We start from the raw sequence: 23424 nt of genomic DNA, 5'->3' as shown, positions 1-23424 counted from the left end.
AGACACCCCGATGGTTCAGTTCAGCAGCAGCAGAGAGGCAATTACCCAGAGGCATCGGGGCGAAAGACAGGAGGAAAATCAATACATAATTTCAGCTTTTCAGACGGTGTTTCCTTCAACTGAGTCAATGTCTCAATTTACTGGTGTGAGTTGCCTTTTGAGTTAATCCCCTTTTATATTGTGCCAAAATGTTAATAGATAATAATTTACTTATCCTTACCTATATTGGGTTATTTAGGAGTGGATGAATGCAAACGCAGTTGGATTTCGAATGCACTGAATGTGAGGCGTAGCATTAATAAGAATTGACTGCCATGAATTCTGAGGCTGAAAAAGCTGATTCTAAATTCATAAAAAAAGGTTATGCAGACACCTCTGTGCATCCTGTGAGTGCCATTAACCCTGGGGTTAAGTGTCTGAGGGGAATTTCCTCTCGTCCGAATGGCACAGGAGTGTGGTGTAAGTTCACACAAAGTTTAAGGCTTCCACACAGTACCTCCCAATCATGGAGGCGGGCAGATGGGCAACCCCTGTGTACCCCACACCACGATGCCATAGGTAAGTGACAGCAGCCAGACACAAAAAATGAAACAAATCAATCGCAGCGTCTCTTATGGAGAAGACTCAACCACAGCACAACATGGTAATGGCCACAAGTCCACTGAAGCGTTGAGGCTACCCCCAGAGAGAAGCTTCTTTAAACCAATGTAGGTTAGTGTGATTGACTAATCGCTTACTAAATTAGAAAAGACAATATCATACGGCTTTGTGCTTCTTCTAACAGCTCTCTCAGCTCTGACTCACGGGAGCACCTATTGCTCATGATGATTGTTAAACATAATAGTACACCTTCTTCCATAACCTGGCAATTATACCGCCTGCAAAAACTTCAGGCACTCTCTCCTTTAAAAATAGTAAAAGACCCATTTTTTGGGATTAGATATAGCTCACTTTTATGTTGTGGATTTGAATATGAAAAGGAGGCTGGTGGGGAGTGCTGGGAGCCCAAGGGACCCAAACACAGACTTCCTCTAAAATGTTAATCGTTTGGCTAATTGAAGGTATGTTCTTTGACGGCTCTGCGTTTTGGAGGGTCTCTTCTATGGACCTAAGGTAGCAGAGCGCTCAGATGTTATTGTATTTGACTGCTGCTGCACCGGGGTGCCAGTGGATTTAGGTGCTTTTAAGATAAGTTATGGGGACATGCACACACACCCACAGACGTGCGTAGACACACACTCAAACCTGCATGTATACACACCCACCCACCCGCACGGCAACACACACACACACACACACACACACACACACACACACACACACACACACACACACACACACACACACACACACACACACACACACACACACACACACACACACACACACACACACACACACACACACACACACACACACACACACACACACACACACACACACACACACACACACACACACACACACACACACACACACACACACACACACACACACACACACACACTCTGACACATGTACATGCCATCTATTTGCATTTCAAAAGAGCATAATTGCCCAGGGCGGTGGCAGGGGGAGTGTGGCCCCAGGATTCCCCAAGAGCGCCTGTGAAGTTAACGAATCACGAGTCTAGACTCAACCGCAGCTCCTCTTTCATACGAGCATATTCACACCAACATCCTCCTGAGTAATAGGCAGGTAGAGTAGTCACACACCGTCACACATACAACACGTTTACTCCTTCAGTTTAGGTTTAGCTTGTTCAAGGATAGTTTTAAATTGTTTAATATGCTCAGGCATTAGTGACTTTACTTTAAAGCTGACCAACACTATAACAAAAAGCGAATACATTAGGTTGAGGCGTTGACATACGCTGAAGCACACGGTTACATGCAGTTGGTCAATGATCAGATCTTGAAATCCATCTGTCATCACAATTAGAACAAAAAGAAGAATGTTTTTAAGGAAGGCTTTGACCCAATAATGATGACAAGTTTGTTTGAATTCTGAATTTTCCGTCTAACAGCCCCAGATACAGACTCATATGTTTTTTGTTGTACTTCATTAGTAATTATTCCAGAAACAGCGACAATGTAAGCAATGTTCTTCCCTTTTCATCAAAGCCAAGCCAAGAAATCAATTTAATCCATCAAAACTCTGTTAACCAGTTTTCTCTTAATCCTCAGAGAATACAAGACGTTTCTTATTAACGGAAGTGCAACAGGTCAAGCAGCTAAATCGACTTCTGAACAAGAGACATTTTGGACCAGGGAGGAAACCGCAGTGTGAATCCGCAGACGTTGGAGAAAAACATTAATGAAGATTATTGATTCATTCTTATTCCTTGCCAAAAATATATTACATTTAGTTAGTTCTTTCAGATTACTTTATATCGTTTTAATCTCCTTTTTGTCTTTTAAAAAAAGCTAATATTTTAATAGTAGTTTTGTTGATTAAATGGACACTGCATTCCATTATTGTAAATGGTGAATATGACACATTTTCAATATGAGTGGCTTTGTAAATATAGCAGGTAGAAATTACCGGAAACAGGCAGAATGTTAATCTTTACATCACTTTCTAAAATATGTTTGTTACACATCAGGTATCCAGCCTCATGGCAGTCCGGTGGGGACGGTCAGGGAGTGAAGGGGGAGGCGATGCTGAGTCTGGTTCTACACGGACCACAGTCAACTGAAAGGTAAGCTGCTGCTGCCTCGTTGCTGGAAAGACTGATGGCCTGGCAGAAGTGTTATTTGTCTTGTATTGCTGGGCGAGCCCTCACGTCCACTCAGGAAGAGATGAAAGAGGGACGGACGGTCTGTCTGGGAGAAGTGCTAGCAGTGTGGTGGAGGACAATCTGTCACCAGCAGTCATCACTTAACTGCGCCCAGAGCTGCACCACTCACTCAATGAGAACCTCACCAGACTTAAATGGGAGCACTGGGCAGACCCAGAAAAGAGACATGATTAAAAATATGCATGAAAATGAAATGAAATGCAAATCCTTCACCTTTTTACTTTAGTATTGAACTCAAAAATATGAATGTGAGAAACAATTTGACCAAAAAGGAATCCCTGGAGAGCAAAATTAGAACAAGGAATATTCAAGAGGTTAAACTACACATGACTCTTACTCTACCTTTTTCCACACATAGCTGTATTTTCTAAGTTTTTCATCCCTGCAGTCACACCCGGTTGTTTCTCAAAATAACACACAACACACTTTAGTTCTAATGGGAGCTGGCAGTGTACGTGGAGGTGAAGGACGTGCAGAGGGGCCGCCCTGTCTCATGACACAATAGATGACTGTGATCCGGGTTCCAGCAAAAACAAGGACTGCTTTTCAATTCCACCTCTTTTACCCGAATGAATGATGAACCCTGGGTAAGAGGTGCAATGTTGTGGTATTAATATACATCATGGGCCAGAGCGCCACACTAAATCAGGAGCTCCAATGCATTTGTTATTCTAATGACAAGCAATATTCACGTTCGGACTGTGTGGAATCGGGAAATTCTTAACTGTGAGAGAGCTCTAATAAAATAGAAAATAAAAGTAAAAACAAGGACAGGTCTTTAGAAGGAATGATTGATAGATACTTAATTCCTCCCAAATCGGGAAAAAAGAAATTTGAAGCAGCAGTGTTGTCAAGCATTACACAAGTTTAAAACGTTTAAAAGACACTAATGTAATAAAAATACAAATTAACATTAGCAGCAAGTATATTTATTATATATTACTTGGGAGACTGATACTTAATATTTTAGCCTATACTGAATGTTGTTTAGAGTATAGTTTTCTTTACTTAAAAGTATTACCAAAGTGAACTAAAAAGGGAAAGGATGACAAATAAGAGCCCATGTACCGTGCTGGAAAACAATTCTACACTAATCTACACAAATAATACACAAAAGCAATCTCTTTGAGTGCTAACATTTAAAATATAATCTAGATAAAGCCACATTTCAATCAATGCTAGTCCCTTTTTAAAATCACATTAAAGGCTCTCTACTTCAAATCACCTTTTATTCATCTCTGAGGTGTTTTAACCAACAGCTGCTCATCTGACCCGATGGATCATAAATCAGCTTTCAGGAGAAGATCGAGTGAAGAGGAGAAGAGAAGACGGACGATTCCGGTGAACTCTCCCGATTGAATAATCAATACTGACAAAAATAAATGGCTTGACTATTTATCAAAGTCTGTGGTCAGCGCTACAGCGGGATTCCTGTAATGTATATTTCATACACTTTTATGCTCATTGATTACCTGCCCTGTAGTTTGTAAATTACGTGTATATGGATCCGCTCATCATACAGTTGTGGCTTTTACTGTCGGCCATTTGTGCCACTGATAAAGAGATCAGGATTGAACTCTGTAATATAAATCTTGAGCCATTTTCTACCAATATCAGGTTGAATAAAAGATGCATACACTGTATATAAAGTTATATTGGAGTGTATTGCGTTGAATATTTCTAACAGCACCTTAGATTGTTTTTGTGAGAAGCCTAACTGTGGCTAACAGATTGCAGAAAACTATTATTTACAAGAAAAACATTTAAAAGCTCAAGATTGTTTTATTGTGATAATGTGAATTTAAGCCTTTTTGTACCAATGCTTGATAATTGGTTTTCTCTAAATATTACCAATTTGAAACCGTACTCAAAAAAGGGATTTCGTGCCAGCATCACAAGGTGAAATATGCTCCTAATACCCAAAATATTGATTAAAAAGGTGATAAATCAAACACAAAATGGAGAAATACCACTCAGAACTACAATTTATTCTCATTATCTATGGTTATGCGTATATTCCATAGGGAGATACACGTGAAAAGATGACCAGGAGTGAGGGAGGGAGTTAGTGTGGGAGGGAAAGAGGGAAGGTTTGGATCGATGGCGCCAGATCAATGATCAATAGGCCGCTCTCACCAATACACTTCCTGCTGACGCTCAGCTCTGGTTACACAGATGAAAATGGGTGGGCAGGGCCAGAGTGTGATGATGATTTATGTGAGCGGGGCAGATGTTTCATTTTGGAGAGAGACTGTCTGATAGAGATGCCTGAATGTCACCGCCTGGACAGTGAGGGAGTATTTTAATGTTTATACCAATGGACTGGTGCTGGTCGGCAGAAGATGATAAAACCAACTTGTAAAAATCCTGACTTCCAGGAAATGAATCAAACTCTTTTAAAATAGTGAACAACTAGGAACAAGAGGAAAAAAAACAAGAGAGACTTCAGTGCTGCTGCATAAGTATTGTGTACTTTAAACTCGATGCCGAAATAAAATATAGGAAACTTGCCATTCGGAGTCCAACAATTCATCACTTACCCTAAGTGTGGAAGTGGGCAATAGAGAGGTTGAAAGTCTGACAAAAGGAAGAAGAAGAAATATTTAAAGGATTAGTTTGGTATATCTAACGTAATGGCACATCATTTTTCATATTTAAGCTATTTGCAGGGTAAAATGTCTCCTCTAAAGGAAACTAGTACGCAGTAACTGAAATGGGGAAATGGCAAAAATATAAAAATCAATATCGAACTGGCTGGGCAACCAAGAAAAAGCAACAAAAAAGATTCCCTGAAGTAACATGGATGATATTTTATCATTATAGATTACAAAAATACTGTCTGCACAGTTTGTTATCGAATTTCCACACAGAAGAGGCTTTTGTCTTGAAGAAGTGAACATGTGGCTGTATTGGACAAGATTTAAGATGGATCTTATCTTATGAAGTCATTTTACACATGTCAAACTATAACAAAGGGCCCATTCTAACCTCAGCTTAAGACACTTATCTCAGTGCAGTCAGAACCCCCATATCAAATTATCTTTACAAATTAAATGTTGACAGAAAGAAGTACAGTCAGATCAGGTGGCCTTAAATTTAAACAATTGTTGTCATAATGAGCCATCAACGAACATATCCTTTCAAACCAAATGGTAATTTAACTTCCCGATAAAACGCTTTGTTTCCTGGTTTACTAGCTTTAGGAAGCAGAAAGGAAGAAGCAAGAAGGACAACGTTTCCCAACAACACTTCTTTTTTATCAGTCGTAACCAACGCATAAAAGGTGAACATGTATTACATGGGCACACACACACACACACACACACACACACACACACACACACACACACACACACACACACACACACACACACACACACACACACACACACACACACACACACACACACACACACACACACACACACACACACACACACACACACACACACACACACACACACACACACACACACACACACACACACACACACACACACACACACAGACACACACACACACACACACACACACACACAGTCCTTGTTTCGACCTGTCAGTCACCCATGCCTCTCAAAGCCAAGGTTTAGTGACAAGTGTTAAATCAGTGCATGCCTTCATCCCTGCCATAGCTAATGCTGTTAACCGTAGAGTAGCATCTCGGCTAACACATCCTGGGTTCCTCTAATTACCCCGAATGAGTCTCGCTCCTCTGTCTGCCCACATGGTGCCCAACTCCAGGAAAACGTGGGGAGAATAAGACAGGACCCCACACTATCACTGAACAGATTTGAATTCTTATCAATTCAAAATTACGATGTTTAACTCTCCTCTTGAGCTATAGTCAACGTCTCGAAACTCTATGCTTCTGTTACGGTGTTGGAGATCAATAAAGACGTGACCCCCCCCTCCTCCAGATCCCCCTTAAGTTACCCCTTGCAACTGTGTCCACCCGGCTCTTAGCTGTGGCAAATTGGGTTAACGCTCACTAAGTGTCCCATCGTTAGCGTTGTTAATTGACTACTGCGAGTGATAATTAACAGGGAGCGGACTGCCTACCTCGCTAATCTTATTTAGGTCATTTGCATTTAAAATGGTTTTGGTCTCTCTGGCAAGTTGTATAAAAAAAAAGAAAAAGGCTCTTGGAAATCATGCTTGATTTGCGAGCCGGACTGAACAGCCACTTAACATGAGAGCCTGTGAAATTGGGGTTGATGCAATCTGTCTGAGATGTCGTAGTCCGAAACTGTACTTTCTGAACAATGTTCTACGTATATAAGATTTAATTGAATTTCTCCCTTATATATATCTTATTTAAATGTATGCAAAACATACAGTTCTTCCTTCCATTCATTTGACAAAACAATAAGCAGTATTCAATAGCAATATCCATTGGATTAAATCATAAAATAATGTGTATTATACTTCGAAGTGCATTAACTGCCACTCTAATCTCTGTTAGGAAACTTCCAACAAAGTCTCTCCATATGAAACACATTCCCCACTTCCCTGAGACACAAACTTATGGTTTTGACATAAAAAAGCCAAAACCGTCTCTCTGATTTCAGCATCAAAACAACACAAAGACTAATATGAAGTTCCGTTAACACAACCTGCATGAATGTGTTTACCAATACGCATGTTGTCTCCAAAGTTAATCCCATCCCATTTCTATTACTAACTTGTGCTGTGAACTCTTAATGTATGAAGGTTGATTTTGTTGTCGTGCTGCGATACCTCCAGATGAATGTTTCCTTTGTTGAAGCACCTTCTGTCCTATTTTGGCAATGACACGAGCCGCTCGGTAGCTACAGGGGAGACACGCGACTGAGCACTCCTCCTGACTCACAGAAGCATTAACACAGCACATTAGCTCTGCGGAGTAGTGGGAATGAAAGATGGGCTAACACCGCTGCCCCAGGCAAAGTGAAGACGTACACTAAAGCCAGCTGCCATCTATTATGGATAGCCGGTGCCGACCCCCACTGTTGGTGTTACCGGGGTGACAGTGCTGTCCTTGCCGAGGCGGTGACCTTCCTCGGTGGGGAGAGGGCGCTGGGCAGATTAAAAGTGGACTGGCTCACCGTGCAGTCCAGGCGTGTCCCTGATGTTCTGCCCAGATGGTAACCACACACACTCTTGAACACACACAAGTAAATACATACACACATGCTGCTGCATCCTGGGATGGCAGATGTGGGGTACGAACACAGCCACTCCTCAGGGCGCCCAGCCTTCAGAGCCTATACACTCTACATCTTTTTTCCACCCACACACTCACAGCGCAACACGTGCACACACACAACAGCACACGCAGTTCTCAGAGGTCTAACCAACCCTCACCTCCTCCACCCGCCTTCTGAGTGTTTCTCCATCACTTAATTCTGGCTGTATGTATGTGAATCATCCATCACTCACTCAATCAGTCCATTGAATTTCATTTAGTGCGGTGTTACACAGGGCATGTGATTGATTCACTGGTACCTTTTCACTGAAGCTTGAATGACACACAATGCTGGTTTGTAGTAGACGCTCTCAAACACACACACACACACACACACACACACACACACACACACACACACACACACACACACACACACACACACACACACACACACACACACACACACACACACACACACACACACACACACACACACACACACACACACACACACACACACACACACACACACACACACACACACACACACCGCTTGCTTATACGCTAATGCACTGGGTCTCCATTGCCAGGGGGGAGAGTTGGGTGCCCATGCTGCCAAAGAAGACCCCTCTGAGATTTACTCAAGGTCGCCATGTCCAGCTGGCTGTGCCAACATCTGTTCAGAATGGCCTCAAGACTGGCATGAGAGAGGCCGGCCGACGCTGCTTGACCTTGGATCAACAGACACATTTGGAAAAATAAACGTTACAGCATTGACTGCTGCCTACGTTCATACATGGCAAGAAAGCCTTCTTCCTTTTTGATAAATCTGACTGGCTGATACATGGGCTGTCTGTATCAGTGTTTACTGTTTTACTGGCTGATAAGTAACAACTTCAGATATGGACAAAAAGGTTTGAGGTGATTTTGAAAAAGGACTGCCATACTTATTTTGTTCACCAAAAAGCACTACATAATGAAATGAGATATTTCTGAATAAAAAGAAATTCAATAACAATATCAGTATAAGCCTCGAATACAGTAGCATTTGGGCGATCATTTAAAGAGCAAAGTGGTAAAAATGCCAGTTAAATTAAACTGGGCAAGGCAAAATAAGCTAAATGTGCAACTTATATATCAATACATTCATGAATAAAAGCATATATATCATTTTCCAGATGTGGAACAAAATCAACAATTGTGTCGTGCACTAAAGCCTAAATAAAAAGATTTCAAAATCGAGAGGGTGTGGTTTCCCATTAAGGAAGAAAGAGTAATCTCTGAGGAGAAGACAAATGAAAAGCTCTGTAACATCCAGAGTTAATGTCAGAGTGCAGGTCAGTATCATTAGCAAAACAAGACATATTATTCTAACTGTAAAGTGAGGAAATATAAACCACACAACTGAAATCAGGGAAACCAAGTGTTTGTTTTTATAATCTTAGAACATTTTTCAAGGTTTGATAATGATAATTCACAGCTTGAGAAAGGAAGTTATTAAAAGGCTATAATAAAAAGTATTTATATAGTTTATGTCAAAATTACAAAAGGGATACAAATACAACAAATACTAAAACCTGCCACCAACGGTGTTCTTTAAAGATTTGAAACCCTCATATTTTGCAGAGAGTTTCTGAAATTGACCAGCATCATCTGAACATTATGTTTCATCTCTCGTTATGCTTCGCGATGACAGCGAGTGTCTGAGAGGTGAACAGCATTTATTCATGGCATCATCGGTAAGTGTAGTGTTGGTGGGACAGAAAAATGATTGACCGCTACCAACACATTCCTGTTTTAATTCTTCATGGAGGTTGTTCTCTGCCAGCAAGGCTATCGATTTTTCTATCAAATACGAAAACAGGCATTGTGGAGAGGCCGCAGAGGTCAGTGTGAATTAGAGCAGGTGTGTGTATGTTTGTGTGTGTGTGTGTGTGTGTGTGTGTATGTGTGTGTGTGTGTGTGTGTGTGTGTGTGTGTGTGTGTGTGTGTGTGTGTGTGTGTGTGTGTGTGTGTGTGTGTGTGTGTGTGTGTGTATGAGGGCGTCCCCTCCTCCTCCCCCAACATCCTCATTGTCACTCCCCAAAGGCCTCTCTGTTAAATTGGCTGACAGATAATAAGATCATACAGGAGAGTACAGACACAGAGACCTTTGTCCCACAACAATGTGCTCAACAATAGAAAATAAGTGTTTTTCTTTTAAACTAACAAAATAACTCCCTCAGCTAAAAATAAATAACCAGACAATTACAATTTATTTCAAAAATAATCAATTGTTATATTAATTATCGTCCATGTATCATATCAGATATCTAATTAATTAGGAATAGGCTTTTCAAGCAAAAACACTATTTGATAATCACTAGGAACTTTTGTATCATTCTTGGAAATACACCTCCCCTTTCCATGCTGCTTTGAGAGCAAAAACACAGAGAGAGAGAAAAACATCATTTAGGGAGGGATCTAGGAGAATAAAGGGTTTATTTCAGACACATTATATAAATCAGACCAATCAAGACTGGTTTGTTGAGTTGTATTTTGCTTCAACTACAGTAAACAACAATGAAGGGTCTCCACCCCTTGCACCCACACACCCCCCCCGACACACACACACACACACACACACACACACACACACACACACACACACACACACACACACACACACACACACACACACACACACACACACACACACACACACACACACACACACACACACACACACACACACACACACACACACACACACACACACACACACACACACACACACACACACACACACTGAACTAAAAGCCATTGATTGATGCGAGTGTCCTCCCTGGTATAGTGTACAATGTTAGTGCAGAACAAAAATGTAATCCTTTTGACTAATACAACTTCATTTATATCAGGTTTTGAAATGTTTAAATGTTTTTACCACATGGTGGTGAATATGACACATAGCAAAAATGAAATGTGTAAAGCTTTATGTTCAAGCTTTCAATGATATGCCATCCAAAAACGTTAATTGAAAGGACAAAACTATTTTGTCTTGAAATGCTATTCAGTGTGGAAAAACATAATGTTGTGTCTGCATTAGTGAAACTCTTACAGCAGCTCATCTGTTTGTGTATTTATACTGGATGCCTTTACTCATCTCTAAATCTCTTTGCTAAAATCCCAATTGGGGCGATTCAATTCAAATGCTATCTGCTTTACATTTATCTATAGTATTCATATTGAGATGTGCAACACTTCTCTCCCCCACAACACCCCTCAATACATCCCCATAGCATGTCCTCGGGCCTTCTGCCCCAAGGGCTCATGGGATACGAGTACTCCCTGGGGTTGCTGTTTTCACAGCCTGAGAGAGAAGCTCGAGAGAGAGAAGGAGAGAGAACAGCAGAAAGGCGGCAGCAGCATTTCTCTGTTTGCTTGATGTCACTATAATGGAAATATGCATAAGTGAAAAAAGGCATAGTGGGCCTTTGGGGCCCAAGAAGTACAAATATTTTAATAACAAACACTTTCAGTGTTTGCCTCCTGTACCGGCACCTGGGTATTATTTCACATTGAGTGCCGTCAGCCGGTGCTGAATTCTGTATGCATAAAGATATAGATGTTTTTTTGCTTTTACTGGAAGTGATTTTTATGCTGTGGAAAGTTTTCCTGGTGATATGTCCTTTGGAGAACTGTCATTAATCAAAAGTCAAAGTCACCTCAGATCTCACATTAGAATAGACCAGTTTAGCTACGGCTGAAATTGCAGCTGACCCCTCGTGCCCTGAGCACTTATTCAAAATCAGCATCACGGCCATAGGGGGCTAAAACAACTAAATTGAGTGAGGTTGCAAAAAGCTAGTAAGACTACTGAGGGAAAATACCCAATAAAGCAATGCCAACGGGAGCTTTCTAATGTCATGATGGGTGACTTATGGCTTTGAATACTCTATAAATGTAAATAAGAAGGTTATACTGGAGAGAATCACAGAAACATGAACAGAAATAGTTGTTTCCATACCAAAAGAGCAACCATGTCCAGTGTAAAGGTGCCTGTGGTCAAAACTATAGTGAAGGTCTGTGGCACAGCTGGGGTAGGTACAATTTCTCCTGGCATCAAACAACTAAACAAACTACAGCTGTTCTGGGTACAATTACAAACTCTGCTGCATAACATCATTTTCAAATGTATCTACTCAGCTCTACTGATATTCGGAGTACATTTTGATGTTATTAACAAATGTAATATATGTATATCACCTTATTATTTGTGGTAGAGAACAAGCTGAAAAACAGCCGGTGTCTCCAGTGATATATAGAATCAATGTTTTTACTTTTCTAAATAGCAGATGATACTGAAGACAATGCAGAGAATGCATACATAGGGATGACAGCTTTAAAAGACTTGTATCAGCAATTTTTTGCATTTATTTTTTGCTATTATCCTCTTGAATCTGCTCGAAGATTTTTCCTCATTAGCACTTTACTCTCTCAGTCTCAACAACTGAAAAGAACCACCCACGGTCAATTAAAGGCCTCAATACGAGTGGACAGTTGTGTCTATTCAGTGTATTTGGGGTTGATAAAAACAAAAGAAAACACAGACGGTGCGGCTGAACAAGTCAGACTCCCTCCTCGGTTTTTCATAATGAGCTGTCAGTCATTTCTCAGTGCCCAACAACTTTCATCTGCCCTGATTCCTCACAACCTCCCCCATTTATCACTCCTTTCTCTCTTCTGCCACGCACTCCTCCGACACCCCGTGTCGTTTATCACGTCCGGTGGAATAGAGTTTCTCCAGCTGTCAATTTAGGAAATAGAGTGACGAGCGGGACCCCTGGGACCCCGCACTAATCTCAGACTGCAATGTTACGGAAAATGATGTACATCTCCAGCAGCCGGGAGCACATGTGTACATCAATTGCCTGTCCTCGCCCCAAAATTCATCCCGGCAGTAAACAAACAACTAATCAAATGCTGCAGCAGGGCAAAAGTCAACTAAAGCTATTCATCTCCTTTACAATGAGGCCCCACATGGTTGCACTTTTACCACCTGTGTAGATCTATCCAATTAAACAGAGTCTGGAAAAACCTCTTCTCCTCTTTTACCCAGCTGCTCTTTCACCTAAATGGCGTTCGATAAACTGTTACCTGCCCCGGGCTTTAGCGGTCAGTGTCAGAGCCTGATTTGAGAAAATGCCAGTGTCACACAGTTATGCATCACATGGGGGACAGATATCATAGTCTGTTACATGACAGGTGGGACAGATGAGCAGTGAGAGATCTCTGCCCATCGCTCTGCTGACCGGTGAAGACGATGTATGCTACGCTTAAACACCTCAGGCACCCAGATATTAGAAATCATGTCTTGTTATGTGTGAACATTTGAGGAGGAGGTCTGCAGAAAAGGACAAAGTGTCTCTTTTCATCAATATTTTCATGGATTTATTTGATGCATTGCAACACGATGCACTAGTTTGATTTTCTGATATTTTGATTTTCTTTATGGTTTATGTTCCTATAAAACAAATACCATCATTCTGCATGAAGTAGTTACTGGCTCCATCACTGGGAGAGGTTGTGTGAAACAGTAGCCAGTAGTAATTTCATTGGCCGGCCACTTGTAATCACCCTTGTGGTTTAAAAGGTCGAGGGGTCAGGGGTTATGGGAGATAAGGACCCCAGGGACTGTCATAAAACACTTGCGACACTTCAGCCCTCATTTGTCATGCCAGAGCACGATATCACTCATTCATCTTGGTTAGGAAAGTCTTTCCCTTAAATAGACATCTTACGTCATAACCCTTCATTGGGGGCATGGTCGGCGCTATTTAAGACCAGTTATGTTTAAATATTATTTTGACAGTTATTCAGAGCCTTATAGAGTATCTTTAAAAAACTCCCTGACCACAGTAAAAGGTGTTTAAATATGTTTTTGTGTCCTGTACAGAAGCTTTATTAAAAATCACTTTTTTTCCCCTCCGTGTCTGACATCAACTTAAAGGGGACCTATCATGCAAAATGCACTTTGTGATGTCTTTTATACATAAATATGTGTCCCCGGTGCGTTGGGGAACTCACGCAGCGTCAGAAAATAAAACCCTCTCTCTTTTGCTCCGTACCCAAATCTTTTTAAAACGGGTGTACAACGAGCGGATACAGATTCCATCCGAACTGACGTCAAATCGGCAGCGGACCCACAGAAAGTTGCTATCAGAAACAATGCCTGACTTGTTCTGGACGTAATCTCATCTTTCTTTACATTAGCAAGCCTCGCTAACACTCAGAGCTAACCTGTACTTTGTAGAGCACTTGTATTTAAAAAGCAGGAAATAAAAAAAGAACTCACCTTGTGATAAACCCGCAAGAGAAAAAGCATTTGAGCTCCATACCGTTTAAGAAATAATCCTTGACGCGGTTTAAACAGGATGGCGTTTTATCACAGCAGAATTTAACTTTATCTCCGGTAGAATTCTGATCAGGCATTAGCTCCGCCTCCTCTTATTTCTTTTTTTTCAAGCTAAGGACTCAAAATGCGCATTTCTCTAACAGGGCTTCAAAAGAGGGGTTTGAGCAGTATGAGGCATGGCTACAGTGGGTGAACCGTTTGGTATTTTGAAAAAAAAACTTCACAGACATGTTTTGTATAGGTATGGCCCTACAATATATGTTTCAAAAATAGCATGATCGGTCCACTTTAAGTTTGAGGTTTTCAAAGTCAGGACACTCTTCCTCAGATTGGGTGGTAACAGCGACTGGTCGCCCTCGTCCACATCGGCATTGTATTTTCCTGAATTTTACCAGCGCAGAAAGGAACAATCAAATGGCCAACAAAACAAATGAGATTTCCTTACATTAGGCAACCGTGTAATCACATTTCCCATGTTGTCTCTTTCCCTATATGCTACGCCTGTGGAAATAGGAGCCAGAGAGGAGGAGCGGGTCACAGTGCCGCCCGGTGCCGGCCTCCACCCGTTAGCTCAACATACAGAGACGCTCACTCCCGCTGAGACATCTCATTTAGTGCATCTGCAAACAACATTACAGGTGGAAACGCTTTAGGAGATGTCTTGCAAAGCATTAATCCCATTTGTGTCCTAACCCATTTCAAATGTGCATGCCGCTGCACTCATGAAATGAGAGAGATGCTGCGGCGATCAAATGGATGCAACACTAAACATTTCCAAGGACTTCAGTGGACACACAAAGGAAATGTCATCACTAAGAGTATCTGCATTCAACAACAGGAAGGACGCCGGTGCTTCTAAATGTTGAGCAATGAGCGGTTGATTTAATAAACTATACATGCAGGGATAAAATGTTGGATGAAATTCAAAAAGGGCTTGTGTAAGAAGACAGAAATAATGTATTTAAAATTAATCAAAGTAGGTAATGTTTTGTGGAAAATACTAGGAATATTAAGAAATAAGAAACATAAAATCAGAATAAGATAAGTGTAACCAGATCATGACAAATGAATCTTACAATTAAACAGTAGCAGGTGGTGACACTAATCGTTGTTTAATGCTTCTCCAAACACTCAAAATACATTTCTCATCCTGATTAAATGGATCTTTTCAAAATCCATGCAGATAATTTGAAATGACAGCAATCGACTGAAATTCACAAATTGTTTTAATTGGTAAGTTTATGTAGGAGTTTTTTTTTGGTGTAATTTAGTTAAATAATATGGTTTGGAGATAAACAAGAATCGTCACAATCAGGAGAAGAAAACATCCACATCCTTTGGCTTTTGAGGAATAGAATAAATACGTTAAGCTCCATCGTTGTGTACGGGACATGATTTTGAGTTTTGAATGCTAAAAGTCACGATGATCTAAACATTAGACATGAGAAAAAAGTACAAGTTCTCCTGTTAATCATATACTTCCGATCAACTGGTTATGAGTTTAAATACAGGTGTGAATGCTTTAGGTGATTTATGGATACAAAACAAAACCCTTAAGAATTGCGAGCAATGGATACAGCTTGCTTAGCAGATGCATGAATACATACTAAATGCTGCCTGTAGTTAAATACTACCCTCTAGTGGGTGTTACAGCACTGCTGCATGTCTCATCCTGACGGAGCTCCTGGAAGCAGAGGCAGCTTCATGACCCGATGGAGGACGGGTCTTTGCTCGACTTCTTCCTGATCTTAATTCCCAAAGATTATGCAAAACAAACTGATATTTGATCATTGTTGAAGTTTCTGAGTCCGTTTTTAATCAGAATGTTCTCCATCTCCACGAGAGCAGACAAGCAAATTATGCTGATCAGCTGTTTTTTTTCTATTAATATATACGCCACACAAAGGACATTATACTGAACAGGAGGGCGCCAGGTCTGAGTTGCGGCAAACAGACACCTGTAGACCTAAAAACGACACAATTATTTAACTTGTGAACAACTATTTTGATAACCAGATCATTGTTTGCTTGTTTCTTTTATTTTAGGGAAAAAATGCCACACATTTCCGGGCTCCAGCTTCCTAGTTGTGATGAATTGTCTATTTTGTAGACGACAGAATTGTAATCATCCTCAAGTTATTCAGTCAAAACAAGCTAATTAATGACATTACCATGAGCTATAGTCATTTTTAAACTATTTACTTCTCATATACTTCTTAAATGTATCAAGAAAAACCCCCCATTGATTATTCAATAGTGAAAATAATTATTATTTGCAGCTAATACACACCTGATCTGTCCTTCACTCCCACTGCTCACCTCACTGTTTTACTTCCACACTGAGTTAAACTACCATCAGCTGAATGACATACGCTACCCAATCCCCATGGCCTGCTCTTAGCATTCTCCTCCTTGGTCACGTCCAATTAGCTGTCTCCTAAACACTCTTTGTCATTAGGCTAGCCATAATCCACTCATCGTGCCTTGATTTGGCAAATAAATCACACCGAGTTTTTTCAGACTATTTTCTTAAGCTCCGTCTCTCCCTCAGCCTCGTTAACCCTGTCCTGAGTTTCTACGGCGACAATCTCCGGCAGGCCTCCTCATTGGACATGGCAGCCGGCAATTTGCATGCCAGACTATTTCTCTTCATCATTGGGCCTCTTTCTCGCTCCCTCTCATCCTGCCCCTCTCTCTCTCCCCTCTCTATGCAAGAAGAATAGAGAATAACTCAGCAACTGACGGCAGACGGCATGCACGTCCTTGTCCTACAAGGTTACGAATCCATTTCATCTGTGCGAGAGGGGAGTGAATTAAAATAAATGATGGCCGGACATTTATTGCATTCTGGGGGTGAAGGAGGGATTGGGGAGGCACAAGTTGCGGAGTGAAACTTGTGTCTCGTAGTGAGGCAGACTGGCAGACACTTTGATATTGACTGGCATACAGCGCTGGCACGAAGAACGAACACACACAAAGTCTGTGCAATTATCCGCCACAAAGCTGAGTTTGAATCTGTTTGTCTCCGAGCCGACCGCGCTTCAGTCTAATCTGCCGCTCTGACATCATCCAACTCTTCACATGTCAATGTTTCCAGCATTGCACATATGTTACTGTAGCTGTCTGTGCTGGGACACGTCCAAGCTGACCTGAGCCGCACACACCAACTCTCTGGACTCTAAAGAAGCCAAAGAAAAGTTTTACTGTGGATTATAGTTTATGTTTTCACCCTATTAGTTTCTATTCTTCAGATATCATACTTATCCTCAGAAATTACATTTATATTTATTGGTTGCACTTCAAATTATGCGTTAACAATCACTTTTTTCTTTTTCCCTTTTTAAATCAAGTTTACTTTTGTGATGAGGGACAGTGGATTACTTAAATGCGATTCAAACCCAAAGTCAATTTAAGGTGTCCAAGTTTTAGATCCTACATAATCATGTTTATATTTGAAGTAGGAACAATCAGTGATTAGCTCTCCTGATTGGTCCAAAATGGATCTTGGATCCGGGTTTCATTATTGTGAAGCTTGATGAATCAGTGTAGTAGCCAAAAAGTATTATTTCCCCACATTTCCATCAGCTTGTATCCTGCTTCAGCATTTCAGCATGAAGAATGAATGAACGACTTATTGGTTCTCTGGGGTTTTTCATTGATACATTTTTGGTTACAGATCTACTTACTTCGTGGATCTTAGAACAGCAAACTCCCTTGAAATGTTTAAAAGCAAATAATATTCTTTTCTGTTTTGCTTTTATTTGACATTTTTAATTTTCTTTTTTAAATTGTTTTTCTTTTAACATATTATCACTGTAGATGTTTTATCTTGTTCTGTATTAATTTTAATATTATTTTAATATTGTTGTTGTGTTTTCTGTAAAGCACTTTGGGCTGCTTTGTGGATGAGAGGTGCTATACAAATAAAGTTTATCATTATTATATTATTAGTAATAAAAGTCTTTTTTGTCCACATTCTGGCTGTTTCAGTTGATATTTCCTACCTTGGAATCGCTGCTGTCTTTAGGGTTCAGCACTGTGATGCTGTTAAAGGATGGGGATAGTGTTTATAGATGTCACTGGAGAAGCACTGTGCATCACTCCAAACTGCTCCTTGTTTCCGTCTGCGTGTTCCAGAAATACATCCTTGGACCCAAAGGATCCCTCGCTAAGTGACTTTTTTTCCTGTTGACCACAAAGCTATCAATATGTCTGCCTCTTGACACCGCCCTATCCCTCTCTGGACACGGAGGCCGGACTCTGAATGCTGACTACCGCTCGCTGCACAACGCTCCTGGACCTCTTCCAGGACACTCTATTGTAATACAGTTATTTTTAGACAAGCCGACGCAAATAAATATTTATAGTTGTTTGCAGGTCAGGGGTCTCAATGAACCGCAGGGTGGATGGCAGTGAATAAACTACAATATGTAACTATGTAAGCAGGAATAAAGGTTCAACACAGCAGGGCAGGAATAAACTGCAGGGACATATTTATGGCTTGGCACTTGCTCATACTTGAAAAAAGGAGAATTTTAATCTATGAAGCAAAATTAAGGCCGAGCCTATCAATGCTAATAATGTTTAAGCTTCACAATAACTTAAGTAGAGAGCTCCCTGATGCGTTATGGGGTTATTCATTGCATGTGGTGTTAGGTTTTTACTCACACTTTCCCTAAATGCAGCTTTCTCATTTCCCCTGACATCTGGATGCCTGTGATAATAGCTCTGGCGCTGATCACTTCTACATTAAACTTCAGTCTGAATGGAGATGTGTGTCACTGGAAATGATTACACTTGTCAATTCACTTCACTTCCTTTCAAATTTATACTTAAGAAAGGATATTTCTATGCTAAGAGACTGGAATGACCTACACGAAGCTTGGCTCGGATCAGGAAGGAGTAGCAGCAGAAGGGAAACTTTAAGGTTCAAGGAAACGAAGAAATGCTGAGGAAGCCAAAATGGTGATTTGAATGGTAAAACTTTCCTATGGTGTCTCCCCTGACCAGAATCTGGACAGAATATGGGGGAATATTTTGTTTCTGTCGTTGTTCGTCTAGCATAACTTTCAGTCTAAATATAGGTCATGCAAGAGAGGCTCGGGTGTACACGCACAGAAACGCACTACCTGCCTTTGTAATGTTTTTTAATAATTCTAAATTTAAAAATGTCTTCTGATATTACACATAGATAGATAGATTTGAAATGATCTTAAAATGCTAAATGATTGCAGTGACATAACTATTGTATTTGTATTTTCTGTTATGTAATATTTACATTTGATAAATACATTAAAGAAACTGAGAATTACCTTAACACTTAGGAATACACTGCTTTACTGTAACTTCAATGTACCTTTCAATTCAATAATGATAACAGTTCAATTATAAAACTAAAAGGTAAATTAAATATAAATGACTCAATGAAGATACGTGTGTAAAAAAACATGACCAGATTATTCTATTGAAACAAATCAATCTTCTGCAAGATTGTCCAGAAGTTGAGTAGTTCTGTTTCTTTCTCAGTTATTCATCATACGAGAGACTGTCGTCAGCCGGCACGCGGTCAGACGATACAGAGAATACAAAGAAGTCGATTGTAATTTGGGAAAGTGATGGTACACCTCCGTCTGGGAGCACATGTACCCATAATGGATCAGATTCCGCCAGAACATTTTGTCCTTTGCCTTTCTCGATTTTCTGACCGTCTCAATAAAGAAAAAATAAATACATAGTTATATAGTGGAGCACCCAATCTGCTTTTCAAAACATCACAATTTTTCCTTGCAGTATAATGCTTCACAACAATTAGCCTATCTCTAATTTCAAAATCCCAAACAGAGGAACATGTGACCTTCATACCGACCGGCGACCAGGCGTCTGTCAGTCAAGGCCGCACAAATAACGGAGCTACTAAAACACTTGTCATCATCGCTCATCAGCATCTTGATTGTCGAGGAGGACAGATTAGTGGGAATGTCCACATACATCCAGCGGCCTCTGATGTGACAGCAAGGGTTTATGGGATAGCAACGTGAGAGCCCGGCCCGCTTCACCTTGACCCCGCCGCCCCCCCTTCAGCCGCCACCGCTCCTCGTCCCAGGCTCTCCGGTCTGACCTCGTCATCCCGGGGGCCTCTGGCCTCGCCTCCGACGGTTGAGTTATTACCATAATTACCCAGGAGGCATTGCAGGGAGCGGCCACAAGGCAGAGGCCGTCCATGTTTAACAGAATATTTGGGTGTTTTATCGACTTTAACTCAGCCCCTGGGGCAGGCGAGAGGGGGCCTGGATGATAAGAAAACCACTCATGTGGGAAATGAAGAGGACCATTTCACAGACGGAACCAAGCAGTGGATGAAATATAACGTAATGCAGCAGTGGCCAGTGCACATATGTCATATATTCCCCAAGACAAGGTGTAAATATGCTCATATATTAAGGAGGTGTCCAACAGAAGGACTTATGTGGAGAGGACCTTTCTAAATATAGCACTTTGAACCTTAGATTAAAAATAAAGTATTTGGATGGCTTTTCGTCAACATCAAATATGTCATGTGCTAGGTGGAATGAAGGTGAATAAGAAAATATAATAAACTATATTTATTTATTTTTCTTTACAGCAAAGATCTTCCGAATTGACAGACTGAAGGGTTAGGGTTACTTTTTTTTCTGTTTTGTTTCGTTCTAATTTTACAATGTCTGTGTACATTTGCTCATTTGAATTCATAGACGTCTATGGGATCAAACTTAGTTCATATAAACTGAGCACTACATGTAGGTCATGAAAAGGTATCTGGTAGAAACAAATCAAAATCATCTCAAACTGAACTGTTCCTTAGAGAGAAATACAAGTATTTATCATTTGAAAAGTATGTATTTTTCCCAAAAATGTTGAGGACAGGTGTATTTTTCTCAAAACTTTTTCCGCTTTATGTAGCATTTTAAGATAGCTCTTTATAATCTATGTATATACTGCCGCGTCTCACAAGCCAGGAGGTCATGCATATTCATACAGTGAGAGTGAAAAGTACAGCTCAGCCTGCCATACACAGGGCACAGGGGCCATTGGCCTCAGGCCAACAACGCACAGAGGGACAAAGATAGTGAATAGTAGGCACACACTTTTCAAGTATCTGTATTTACACTTAAAAGCTCAGTGGAACTCACACAGAGAAATATAGAAACAAACACACACACGCCCTCACCTGCCCGGTAAGGTCATCACATTAGCATTCCAGTACGGACAGTATTCAGACTGTCCTGGTTGTATATAGCTACCCATCAAACATGTCCGAGATGGCACTTAGCCGTGTGTGCCCGTGTCTTATTATGCAGACCCATCTGTGTGGGTTCAGAGGTCATGGCCGGGCCTGGCAGGGGCTACAGGTGAGCAGATGAGAACAGTAGGGGCTCGGTTTAATTTAGCTAAGCACTACAGGATGCAGAGCGCCGCTGTACCTGGGAAGGACAAGTTGAACTTTTCACACTGTGCCTCACACTCAGTCAATGGGTGGAAAGTTGAGGAAAAATGAGAGTATACAATAATAAAGCCATTGACACAGAATCTGTTTCTCTTTAGCTAAGTGTTTTTTTATATTGAGAATTGTTCAAAGATTGACAAGCTCACACACACAACTACATACACACATGGCTCTGTCACCAAGTCGCTGTTTTTCCCTCCCTCTCTTTCTTTTTCACTCAAACACACAATAAACACAGACATATTGAAAGAAGCACTGTAACAGTGTGTGTGCATGTGTGTGTGTATTGGTGTGAGGGAGAAAATCCCTAATCTGGCATGGACCAGCTTCCTGTCTAGACTCTGCATGAGGAGGCCAGCGCTACACTGGCCGGTGCAGTGAGTGTGTGTATGAGAGTGAATACATGAGCATTACCATTGTGTGCATGCTACCAAATAATGTGCGAGCGTGAACCTACATTATGCCTTTGTCTTACAGAGACAGAGAGTTTGCACACCATCACTGTGCATGTCCGAAATATATAACAGACATTAACCTTTGCCCTCCTATATCTACTGTCCAATACTTGTTTTTTTTAAATGGACTGCTTCCAGTAAAGCTCCTTTTAGTTTTTGCTTTTCTTTTGACAATTTCTTTGCCACATGTGCCAATGCTACTGGGATTCCAAAAGTCGTTTTTTTCATTATACAACTTACGGGAATAGAGAGGTGGGGGAGTGGAGGGTTAAAGTTGGAGAGAAAAGGAAAAAGGCTTGATGTTTTTCTCTCTGAAATTCCATGCAGAGAGCAAAGATGAGCAAGAGAACAACTGAAAGGTTCTCGTTTCTTTTCCTTTTTCTCGGTCCTTCCTAAAACAGATGATCGGCTTAATAACAGCACATATGGTTGCTGTATGCTTTAGCCAAAACAGCATAAACACAACACTGATGATGAAAAAAGTGTGGTCACTGAAAAATAATCCCTCAGTTTGGTAACACGATTAAACTGAGCTGAATCACAACTGGAATTGCAGACAGCTTCTTCCATCAATCATTTCCACAAACCCTGCCATTAGTAATCACAACAACCGACACTGAGCACAGCAACTTTCTGCCGTCTGACTCACACTGAGTGCTAATCAAAAAATGCTAAGTGTGTTTAGCCTTAGCTTTGACAGTATTTGTCTGGAGTGTGAATCAACATCATGACCGTCGCTATTTCATATTCATGCAGAGGCCCAATGACACCTTGTCCTCTGCTTTCCAAAAGGCCTTAACTCAGCAGATCACCTCCTTCGTAGACCCAGATGCAAAGTGAACAGTCTTCACCTCTGTGACATCAGACCGCCACAATGTGCCGTCTTATGGGAGCAAGCCGTCACTGAGGCCTGCCAAAGTCCCCGACTATGACTATTGCAGCCAAAACGCCACAAAAAAAACACACAAATTACAAAAGGTGAGGGTTTTAAGGAAGAAATGCAAGTATTTGGGGCATAAAGTATTTTTTTTCAGCACTTTTCTTAAAAACTCTGTTAAAAGTTTGTCTTATGTAATCTAATTATATGAAATGTGAAAGGGTCTCATGTAGCATTGGGAATTATCT

The 23424-nt window shown here is 40.9% G+C and overlaps 1 protein-coding gene across 1 annotated transcript in view; it reads right to left on the bottom strand.

The window, feature by feature from the left end:
* LOC307016916 (steroid hormone receptor ERR2-like) overlaps positions 1–23424 on the bottom strand; it is an 83219-nt gene that overhangs the window by 43228 nt on the left and 16567 nt on the right. The gene's annotated exons all lie outside the window — the stretch shown is intronic.

Source organism: Notothenia rossii, assembly GCF_949606895.1.
Source record: "Notothenia rossii genome assembly, chromosome: 8".
NCBI classification, from domain to species: Eukaryota; Metazoa; Chordata; class Actinopteri; order Perciformes; family Nototheniidae; genus Notothenia; species Notothenia rossii.
Note: the sequence above shows the minus strand (reverse complement) of the source record. Positions and strands in the feature narration are given on the sequence as shown.